The sequence below is a fragment of the Amblyomma americanum genome, chromosome 5 (assembly GCF_052857255.1).
Source record: "Amblyomma americanum isolate KBUSLIRL-KWMA chromosome 5, ASM5285725v1, whole genome shotgun sequence".
NCBI classification, from domain to species: Eukaryota; Metazoa; Arthropoda; class Arachnida; order Ixodida; family Ixodidae; genus Amblyomma; species Amblyomma americanum.
Window position 1 is genome coordinate 122152368 of NC_135501.1, and position 12074 is coordinate 122164441.

Consider the following 12074-nt stretch of genomic DNA (forward strand, 5'->3'; position numbering starts at 1 on the left):
CTATGTAGCACATATGCAACAACGTGCAGTAAAGGCTTAAGCTTAGGCAGAAGTCGTTGGCTTTCTGGCCAAGAAGGCATGAGTTTTTTACTGTTGTTTTAACTGGATTATCCTACAGGACTTTATGGAACTGACCCTCAATTAAACAGGCTGATTGTACCACTGACATTTCTTCCTGCTCCTTTTCCATGCTCATACCAGACATTGCTAATCTCGACAGTGCATCAGCAGCCTGTTTTTGCGTGCTCTTATGATACTGTATGATGAAGTTGTAACACAAGCATCTGTGATACCATATGCCCAGGCAGCACAACAGCATTGGTCGATTGTTGGGCTATCATTGGCAAAAATTGGCTTGGAGTGGGATGCCGGGCTTGTGGTGGGGCCCTGAGCAGAACTTGTGGTGGGGTTCTGGGCAGAACTTGGGGTGCGGTACATTTATTTTCATGTTTGCTGTGTGCAATGATTCAGGTTAGACAACACAGCACGGCAATCTGCTGTAGCACGGCTAAGAGATCCATAAAGTGCTTAACGAAGCTGTCCTCCTGTGAACTGATCAGTCATATCTGAAGTAATCGTTGCACTCCTCTTGCAAAAGGACTTTTCCACTGCACTCAAATTGCTTGTCCAGCTCTTGCACGATAACCTCACAATGAGTCGAGCTTGCAGAGATGCATGACGTCACGATAAACTAAATATGGCCGTCAGAGGACAAAAACAGAAATGATCAAATAACACTGAATTTTGTGATGCACAGTCGGCGTGAAAACAGTCAACACACATTTTACAGGATAGCTTGTAATAACTAGCACCGCATTTTTCGCATAAAGTTAAATTTAATTTGCCTTGTCCCAAATTGCTGATTTTAATTGCACCATTTCGCACCTCCAGTAAGGTATTAAATGTGAAAAAAACACAAAGTAATGTAATATTGAAAGGAAGTAAATGTTTTATTTTGTTTTATTATCATAACTATGTATCTAAATTGAAAGCGCATTTTTATTCAGGTAAAGATGCACAGGTTGTAGCATCTCCTCCATATGGACGTCAGAACAGCAGTTTTGAACAGAGCTTGTTTGTTTGGATGGGGTTAAAAATAAATACGCTGGATGAAAAAAACTCAGAACACCTTGTTTTTTTTAAATCCAACAGCTTATCTTTGTCGCTTCCTATGCATGTAATACACATTCGAAACTGACTTGAAAACCACACAAAACACCTGTCTGACAGTCCAGAGTAATGGCTTTTTTTTTTTCATTGAGAGATAACTTGGCAAAAGCTTTTGCTTTAAATTGCGGATTTTCAATTGCACCTGCAAGTGTGTTAACCACAGAGAAAGAGCGCAGAAGTAGTATACATATCCTTACCGACTGGTCTGTAGTGGAGCACAAAACAGTTTCGATTCCTCTCCTGCATAAGCTGTACATGACAAACGTATTCCTGAATGAATTGGACGAAAGGTCAGAAGAAATCAAACTCGCTGTTCGACGAAGTAGTGAATGTTTGGTGAATTCATTGCACCAAAGACGAAAAATAAAATTCTTACCATTCGGACAGATCTGCACTGCACACGACGTCAGCCAGACATTTGGCAATGAGAGTAGATACATAGAAGTCGTCCTCGTGCTTTGTCTCGTTTTCTTTTTCTGCCGGAAAAAATAAAGCCGCATGTAGTCAGAGCAACACATACTCCCAAAATCACATTTATTTCCGAACGTATCTCAAGATAAAATATTTGTAGTACTTACAAGCAAGGTATTGCAGGCCAGGGTAGTGAACCGCGTCGGAGCTGTCATATAGTATCGGATGTGGGTTTTCGCTTGCGCAGACTACGAACGGAGCCAGCTCGAGCGTGCATGCTCTTTCGTCGCCTTGGTTGTGCGGTTGGGCGCCGCCGTGCCGGGCAAGCCAAGACTCGTCCAGTCAAGAATGTGTCGTGGCGATGCATCGCACTGTGACGAATGGCAGGGGAGATGACAGTGATGGGAGGGAGGGGCAGCAAGGAGGGGAGTCATTTTCTTTTACACAGCTTTCATGGTCCCAAAAAAAGGTTTCAAGGTGAAAGGTAGACAGAAGAAAATCTTGGGGGAGGGGGGGGGGGGGGCAACGAGAGGCGCAGCACATACCTGCGCGTGGGAGAAACAGGAGAAAGTGAGTAAAAAAAAGCGCTTGGGGAGGGGTAGCACGCTGCCTTGAAAAGGGCACATCCGGGAGATGAGTTGGGGAAATAGGAGACTTCAAAAGAGAGAGGGGAGGGGCGGAAACATGTGAAAGAGGCTTGGAATTCTCCGAGAATGAGTCACAAGCAGTTTTGAAGGTAAGGGTGTGGAAAACGTGGAAGCATCAAAATATTCTTGCAAAGCCACTATAGAAGCATCATGTCTGGCGACCGAAAACTTTGAAGCAAAAAATGTGGAGCTCAAGATCGACTTCGCCAAAATGACTTCAGACACTTGCGCATTCTTTGGGGCCGTGTTAGTTCAGGATGGCTTAAATGATATCATGAAATAAAAAAACATAAAACAATAAATAAATATGCAAGCAAATTCGCACTTTTTCATAGTATTACATACGGGACATGTGGCAAACAAGCTAGGTTAACATGCGTCTAACACCATTTGTCAGTAGATTTATTCTCTGGTCGTCGAATAATCCTCCGTTTTGTTGGTGTGGAAATTTCATACAAAAAGCTAAAAGAAACAAAATCGTGTTGAACTGTGGCTTGCAACTATTTTCGATGCTTTTCATCAGTAAAGGTAATAACCGAAAGAAAAAATTAATTTGCGAGCAAATAAGTAAAGACGTCTGCAAGAGCTATAGCCCTCAATGCAAATTACGCAACAAAAGAATAAAATGCACAAGAAACGACATTTTGAAACAATACGATCTCCAGAAAAGGAGAAAAAGCCAAATCAGAAAACACAGGGGAAGGCGCAATCACAGGGAACGACGTACAGAAGCGTAGGAATCTTTTACCGCGTGTTGAAGCGGTGGCCTAATGTTTCGCGCGTGCGCAACTTATAATTGTAAATTATGAGGCCACAGCTTCGTTTCTGGACGTTGCTAAAATATCGCACAAAGTCGGCTTAGGGAATGCACTTGCACTAAGTTATTATGTTTGATTTAGTATCTCTATTAAGCAGACACCCACTGCGCAGTGTGGCAGTGAATTCTCTAGAGTGAAGCAAAAAAGCGCTTTTTTCATTTAAAAAAATCATGAAATGAAAGTCATTTGATTTTTTTTAGAAGGAAGCCCTCTTGGGCTGGTTTTCAGGTACTCGCACAAGCAGAGCGTGCAAAAACGCTTTAAAATACATATAGTTCATACAAATAGGCGGGTTATTTTGCCCAGAAATCGGACAAAGGCAACAGCGTGAGCTCTGTCTGTGTACTTCTCAAAAAAGTATCAGCGGCGTGGCTAAGCCATATATAGTTACACGAATCATTACAACTGGGTCATGCCAGCGCATATTCGTTAAATACTAAATTTACCAGACATTTTCAAAGGAATTTTAGTGGTTAGTTGCAGCCGCTTCTAGTTCCCAGTATTAACGATAGAATTTTACAGATCCGTATTTGTCTGTCTAGATGGTGTCGTCGTCGGCCTTAGGCCCATTTCACATGCATGCGATTTTCGCCTACGACACTGCGAATTCTGTCGGTCTGCGACTGGGGAGGGCCGTTGGTCTAGTCGCAGACGGCTTGCGATCGAGTTCCGTCCGGTTGGTATTCAATCGCAGCTTCGTTGTGTTCGCTCAGCGACTGAACAATGGGGAGCGCCGAGACTGCGTGCGACGTGCGGTCACGTGGGAGCTGTTGCCGCGGTGGAAGCAAAACTGTTTATTCTCATCAAAACATTGAAATAATGCCCCACATCTAAAAATACGCTCGTCATAACATCATCAACACATTTCGTGTAGCGTTTCTGTCGCATTTAATCATGGATTGGCTTTGCAAACATCAAGAAACCTTGACTGTCCCTTTGACCGAATTCACTGCGGAGTTGCATGTGAAAGCACTGGCCGAAAATCGCACTGCGGCGTCACCGGCTAGGCTGACTGTTTTCGTTCTAGTTGTAGCATGTGAAACGGGCCTTATGCGAAAGAGCGGTTCATCTGTGGCGGAATATGCACACACGACTGACCACCACCGAAGTCGCCGTCACTTCGTTGCACAACTGAAAATAAGTGAATGGACCGAACAAAAGTAGATGGCAGCAGCACACAGCGAGCGAATGGGTTTTGAATGCTTCAGAATGCGTTTGGAAATTGTTGGGAAGCACCTTAGAAAGCACCTTAGAACACAATTCATCAGCGGCAGAGCCCGCGGCAGACGTCGCCGTGCCTCTACGGTGTCGACACGCTCCTCCTTTAGTTTCTGTGCGAGAGCTCTCTCTGGCCGGCGCGATCTGCTGACAGCTTAATTCGGCTTCATTGAGTTTTTTCGTCGTAACTATGCCTCTATCTCCGACTGCACAGTCGGAAGATATTCGTTGTTTATTCAACTCCACACATATACCGCGAAAGTGTTCAGTAAGAAAAAGATTAATAAAGCTAAATTCTTGAACTCGCCCAAGCACAACCCAGGAGCTCAAACGAGTTTTAGGGCGTTTGAAAATTATTAACTATTATAAATAATGAATTATAAAATCAATCTTCTACCCAGTATAATGGATGGTGCAGTGTTCAACACCTGCCAGTATACATTTAACACTGGATAAGGTGTGGCAAGCCAATGCCAATATAGCCAGGTTTCGAAAATGGCTTAGTCGACTCTGGCAAAGAGTGGGAGAACTCTGGCTAACATGGCCTATGATAGCCAGGCTTTGAAAAGGGCTTAACCAATTCTGGCAATGAATGGGAGAACTCTGGCTAACATGGCCCATCATAGCCATGATTTTATAATGGCACAGCCAATATCGGATCCTCATTGGCAACTCTGGGCCTACTTAGGGTTACGCTGGCATAACAGTGGTTAAAATCGGCACAAAAGTCGGACCTACATTGGTATTCGGGCAAAAAGATACTTTTTCCAACCTCGGCCTGACGTTCAGGCCAAGATTGGACCTATCTACCTACCCACACTGGCCCGACATTCATGCCACGATTGGACCACTGTTCAGCCTATCTGCTAACACTGTGCCGACTTTCACGCCACAATTGGACCACTGTTGAGCCTATCTGCTAACACTGGGCCGACGTTCACGCCACAATTGGACCACTGTTCAGCCTATCTGCCAACACTGGGTGGACATCCATGTCGTGATTGTACCCTCGTTCACAGCCTCTCTACCAACACCGGCCTGACGCTGATGCCACAGTTGGGCCACTGTTGGGCCACTGTTCAGCCAATCTGCTAACACTGGCCGAAGTTAATGCCATTGGCATGAGCGACCGAATATTCACATTGCGGTCAATATTTGCAACAGGGAATCTATGGGCTTTAGCATTGCTAAGCTGCAAGCACCCTTTCTATGCACATGATCAAAATGAGGCAACGAAAAAAAGAAAATTTATTTTAACACAATATATGTGCAGTGCCTGGTTCAGGCACAGCACCTTGGGGGCGGGATCAGGTGGTGGTTGGGGAGGCTTGTTTGAAAAAACTTGAAATCAGACGCATGCCAATGAGTGCGGGGCACGAGGAGGGACTGCGGGGCACGAGGAGGGACCTTGGTAGGGAGCGAAGGCCACGCAGGAGGAGGGATCCTGGGAGGTGGTGCCCACGTGGGAGGAGGAATCTTGGGAGGTGGGGGCCGCATGGGACACTGTGCTGGGGGCTGAAGCACAGGGGTTCACAGCAGTTGCCAGGCTAGCAGCGGTTTCAGGCAGAAATGCTTCAGCAAAACACCTTTTTCAGCCACCACCACAGTCCACCGAACCCGGCAACCACTTCCTGATGAAACCCTGCGCTTCCGCAACATCCACCCCCGTCTTCTCACAGATGGCATCTGCATAAGGTAAGTGTACATTTGAGGTCAGCAGAAAAAGTATGCTGGCTCACAGAAATCAAGATTATTTCACAGATTATATCAGTAACAGAGAAAACTGAAAAGGCCACATAAGTACATGCTATTTCACAAAGTGAGTCCCATAATGCAAGGACTATATACGCAGCAACCAAATACAACTTGATAAAAAAGCCACAAGAAAGCTCTTCTAACCAACTGTATAAAGCTACTGTGGCATCATGGTCGACCACTTTGGAACTACTAATACCCTTGTCACATGAGCAGCCTTACCAGACTTAACCACCGTTACCGTAAACTGAACTGCGGCGCTGCTACACGCTCTTAAATACAGCGGCAAGGACGATCACGTGGTCATGACGTATTCGCACTTTTTCCTCAAGTTTACAGTAAAAACTTGTAAACATAAAATGATAAGAGCATTCGGCTAGGGATTTATTATAAATGTATCAATAAATAGCTTTCTTATGTCTGAAATATATCAAAATGTGATTTTCCAAACTTCAGCGAGAAACATAAAAGGAGTCTTTCAACAGTGGTTGTTGTTGGCTTCGTAGTCATATTTTTAGCTGCAACCAGCCCAAGATTTAGTTCACTATGTCTGGAGTTTGTTGGTTGGGTAGGTGGTTCGAGGCAATGCAGTGCACTTGCGATATTACCCTTGTGGTTCTTTGTCAATGGCACAGTTAGCGAAGTGCGCCTCGGTGAGAATTTCAGAGCGCGCTAGTGATTACCAAGTTGGTGAGACCGCACCTCTCAGCGGGCAGCTGCGTGAAAATCGATGGCACAGTGTGGTTGTGCGGAAACTGGACATGATGAGGACGATTTCATGGATATATGTTCACCATGCAGCAAGCGGCACTTCATCAGCGTCGTATCGAGCAGTTGCGCTTACTGGAACAAATCGACGCAGCAGCAGAGGAGCATGAACACGCTGAAAGAATGTGTCACCGCATCATGGCGATAGCTGTGCGACTCGGTTCCTCCGAATGGCGGTTGTTCGCTTATCCGCGATGGCAGTCTTGGTACGAGGCTACGGTGCCACACTTGCCAGACTGTGAGTTTAGGGCGCATTTCAGAGTGACCCGCAGTACTTTCCGGTACCTCCTGAGTTTGTGTGAGTGTATGAAGCGGCATGACACGACCATGCGAAGAGCAATCCCCCTGGACAAGCGAGTGGCTGTAAGCCTGTATCGTCTCGCGTCCTCTGTGGAAGAACGAACAATCGCCAACGCTTTGGCCTAGGTCGGTCGACTGTCAACATTATATGTCGCGAGTTTGTTGCTGTTGTGGAGGGCAGCTTCGGCCTGTTGAAGGCGCGATTTTAGCGACTCCTCTGTATCGACGTTGCCAGAATAAGCCACGCGGTGCACATCGTGCTGGCAGCTTGCGTGCTACACAACAAGGCAAGGAGGTGCGGCGACGCAATGGAAATCTTGGAGGAAATGGACAGCGGAACCAACGTGTCGCCAACCGAGCCTGCCGACGACGAGGAAGAGAGTGCTGTTTCGGCAGGAACTTTGCGCGACAGCGTGGCTCAGAGCCTTCAATCGTGAAGTATATATGCCTCTCATATATACCTGCCTTCATTTATTTTTTCATTGCTTGAGCTTTATGCAGTGTGAGCTTCCATCACTCCATTACATTTAAAGATAAAATTAAGGCTGAAAGCAGAGAAATTAAATTATTTGCTTTCAGCAACAATATTTTTATGTATATGTTGCCTGTTCAGACTATAAATGAAGCAACGCAATTGGCACGTATGATGACTTGCAGCCTTTTCTATCTTTTCTTAATGGAGTGGTCTTCCTACATTTTTTGCAGAGTTTTTATTGTCCTTTTCATTTGTGTACTTTTGTATTTGCATGCAATTTCTCAGTTTTTTTACATTGAAATATTTGTTATGTACATTGCAGATAGATGATGTGGTAAAGAATATTATGGTGCATTGTTAAATGCAACAGCGCTTTAATTAAATAGCTGTACATGACCGTCCTTTCTTACTTTATATCAAAAAATATGGTTTTACCTCATCACAATAATATCCCAGGTGTTGATTTGCGAATGGGAATTGCTGTTTTCTGTGGTTTTATTTGTCCCAGAAGGAATAGGTTTTTTTTAGTGTATATATAGTCCTTATAGGGCAGCTGATTTTGTGCTGGGCTCATCTTCTGGTCCCTACTGGGAACTTCTGGTTCTGAAGTGGAATCTGCTAGCTCCTGCTCAGAACTGTTTGTTGTTGAATTGGCAGCCTTTTCTAATTTGTGGTAACGGTGTTCCTGAACCGTGCACTAGCAAAATTTTTTAGCTGAATCTCATAATTTTTCATGCAATAAATTGCATAAAGAGTGCTTAAGTTTAATAAAAAACTCTGCTTAATTATTGACCATACTCCACTAACACCTGTGGCCTGCCCTTAATTAATGAGGGAGTATATCATTAACCAATAGTATGAGTGAATGTGAGCTGTATAAGTTTCTCATATAAGTTGTGTATATTGCAACGTTTTGTTGTTAGTCTTGTTGACGCTGCTACATTTCAAGCTCTGTGTTCTGTGGGCAAATCTAGCTGTGTGGTCCTGCAGGATGACACTTTTAGTGGAGGTTAATTCCTTCTTTTTTCCTTACTTCTTGAAGCATGCTACTGCCTGTCACCTGCATAGACTGGTTAATGTAGCAAGGGATATTGGTACACAAAGTGATGTTCATGCGTGATGTTTGTGAAAAATTTTCGTGCGTAATACATACAGAGTAGCCTTTCAGTTTTCTCTTCGTATGTGCCTGCATTCTACCTCCTGAACAGTAAATGACAAGAGGCAGTATGTAAGCTATAAACTGCTGGAATAAGGGCATGCAATAGACATTTTAGACAGTTACGCTCTACAAGTAATTTGAATGTATATTCAATGAAACTCCGAGATCTTATTACGTATGCATGGTTGTAAAATATATGGAAAGATGAAGCACTAGGGTAATTTAAAGTACACACATATTGAAATGTGATAGAGGATAAGAGACGAATTTACAAGTGTGCGTATACACGCACATGTAGCCAGTTAGTGGAAATATATGGAACTGAACAGAATGAAACATACAGAAGCAATTAATTAATGAAAGTTATTAAAAATGTCAACTGTTGACTAGGCAGAATAAAAGAAAACATTAAAAACTATGCATTAGTTAGGAGGCTTGGAGAATGATGCGAGGAGGAGGTCGGTCGCTCAAGGGCTGCAGCCACCCAATTAACCCTTTATATCCCACAGGTGTCTCACGAGGTGAACATTGCTGAAATCTATATTTTTAAAGAGTTCATGTTCATGGAAAGACACATGTCGCTCAAGGGCTGCAGCCACCCAATTAACCCTTTATATCCCACAGGTGTCTCACGAGGTGAACATTGCTGAAATCTATATTTTTAAAGAGTTCATGTTCATGGAAAGACACATGAAAAAGTTAAAACGATTCCTCTTCATTTTATAGGAAATTTTATTATGCCACAAATGTTGCAGCTAGGAGTGGGGGGCAGAAATTCCTTGAAAATTTAGGATGCATGAAAGTTCTCAAAGCAGTTGATGTTTTGTGCATCAACGCACAAGTACACAGAACACTTTTTGCAAAAGTACCTTGTGCGCCTGGTGCATGAGCTTAACTTGCACATGGGGGCGTTTTTTTGCGCCACTTTCACTGGCCAATGGCCAACATTGTCATGCCGCACAGAATGTTCAACATGATGGGCTCTCTTTGAAACAACTCCAGTTGCTGAGCCTGATGCCTTCAATGAACTAGTTGGTGACACAGCACTCGCAGGCACAGGATCATCACCATCCCGGTTCAATCCGGGCATGCCCTCGAGTGAGCGCATCAATCCAAGTGCCACCCGGAACTTGAAGTCAACCAGCTGCATATCTGCCGATTTCGCTTCGCGGTAAAGCAGAAAAGCGTTCACAACCGCAAGATCGATAAGGTGAAAGCATATCCTTTTGTACCACTTCATTGTTTTCAAGTCATTTCTGTAAAATGACAAAAGCATATCTGCTTTGTCTACTCCACCCATGCTCTGGTTGTACACCCTAATGATGTTGGGCCTCTCCACATCCACATAAGTCTTGGTCTTTCTGTCGTAGCGCCTGCATGTATCAAAAGGTTCAATGCTGTGGATGTTTGATGCAGCTATCACTGTGCGGTTGTCGTTCCAGGCAGAGATGACAATTCCTCTGCTCTTTTCTGAGCGGAAGTCGAGTGATCCTCTCTCTGCTTTTTTCAATTCTTTTTCAGTTTTCAGAGGGCAGTTCCCACATCTTGTTTTTCTGATGGTGGCAGTCGCTCTAAGTCCTCTCATTTTCATTTCATTTAGAAGCTCGATGGAAGCGAAGAAGTTGTCGAAAAATACTCATGTTCCCAGAGGGCAATCATGAGTGAGTCGCAAAACGACCTTCCCACTTTCGCCTACGTCTTCCGGGATGTTCGGGGGGTCTTCGATTAGGTTGTCACCATACATGTAAAGCCGATATACGTATCCAGACCGGCCTGCTAGGGCCCAAGCTTTGTAGCCCCATTTCTTAGGCTTACTCTTCATATAAACCTTCAGAGAATGTCTGCCCTTGAAAGGGATAATCATTTCATCTACAGCAACGCAAGTTTCAAGCTTGGCAGCTTGTGAAAATGTGTTATTTAGGCTCGTAAGCACATGTCGCACCTTGTGGAGACAGTCATAGCCTTCTTCTCCTTTTTCCCGCGCTTCATCATTGTTCCCTGCATGAAATAGGAACATGATTTCGTCGAACCTGTTTCTTGTCATGCAGTCGGCGATATCTGCTTGACGAGAGTGTGACAGGAAAATGCTCAAGGAGCTCTTCACTCTTTCTAAACCGTCCGCAGGCTTCAAAACACTTTCTTCCTCTCCCCGATTGATATTGATGTCCTTTTTCACCCAGTGCCAAATTTTTGTTTGCTTCTTCTTTTTGGTTGATGTGACCTGCACTTCTTCACTGTCTGAAGAGCTTTCGCTGACATTCTGCACTGTTCTCTCCTGCAGCGTGTATTCTTCATCGCAATCCGACCCCTCCAAGTTTTCGTCCTCACTTCCACTAGGGTATTCGAAAAGAATTGCTTGAATTTCTTTGTCAGTCAAGCGCTGCCTGCATATAAAAAAACGTTCTTCAAAATCAATACACCAACACAAGTCGCTGCTAGACAACAAGTATGAAGGTTCACTTGATGGAAATTAAATTCGGTGCCGCAAATACTCTGTCATAAGCGCTCAATGAAATCATACTCGTTCATGCATTTCTCTGGAAGGACGGACCCCAGCTTCCTGGCTGCCACAAATGTGTATGTAAGCTGAACGAAGTGAAATGCTCTACAAGGAGCAGTCGTAGCAACATGAAACTGCGTAAATATATTCGCTAGACTTCCGCAAAACTGCTGTCAGTGTTTTCAATATTAAATTATCAGAGTTCAGGTTACCACAACAGAAAAATAACGCACACTTACCGCCTTGGCCGGCTGCACGTGGAGTCCATGTTTTCGACGCTCAAAATGCTGTTGTGCGGTCCCCGTGGCACCATCTACTGACAGTGAGTGCAAGCACCAGCTGCCACGTTCGTGGCAGCTAGGAAAACGGGGTTCCTAGAGCATATTTTCTACCTCGAAAAAATTAAAATAACACTGCCACGTTTGTGGCACCTGGGATACAAGGGGTTAAGTGCTGCACTCCTCTAGCCAACAGCAGTCTTCCTTCAATGGCCATCCACTGCTCTATGTTAGCTTCAGTCAACATAAGATGGCTGAGACATGTTCAAATGTGCATTGTGTCCCATGAATAGTAATTGACAAGCATGCAAGCTGAACTGCTAGAAGGATGGTATGTGCTAGAGAAATTTAGACAAGTATGCTCTGGAAATTTTGTTCCCATCCAATTTATTATCAGTGCACACAGAAACAAGTGATCAGAATGTACATTACATGAAACATGCAGATCTTATTAGAGGGTTGTAAACTTTATTAAAGTATGTACACAATATGAAGTGCAACCAAGAATGAGATGAATCTACATGTGTCTAAGTGTACACATGCACACACACATACATAGCAACTTAGCAGAAATA

At 44.1% G+C, this 12074-nt stretch overlaps 1 protein-coding gene across 3 annotated transcripts in view; it reads left to right on the forward strand.

The window, feature by feature from the left end:
* LOC144132655 (uncharacterized) overlaps positions 1-12074 on the forward strand; it is a 197001-nt gene that overhangs the window by 16333 nt on the left and 168594 nt on the right. For 2 of the 3 annotated variants that reach the window (XM_077665234.1, XM_077665235.1), the window contains exon 2: positions 5860-5959. The exons of the other annotated variant lie outside the window; for it this stretch is intronic. The gene's annotated coding sequence lies outside the window, so the exon portion shown is untranslated. The remainder of the gene's footprint in view (positions 1-5859; positions 5960-12074) is intronic. 3 annotated transcript variants of the gene reach the window in all.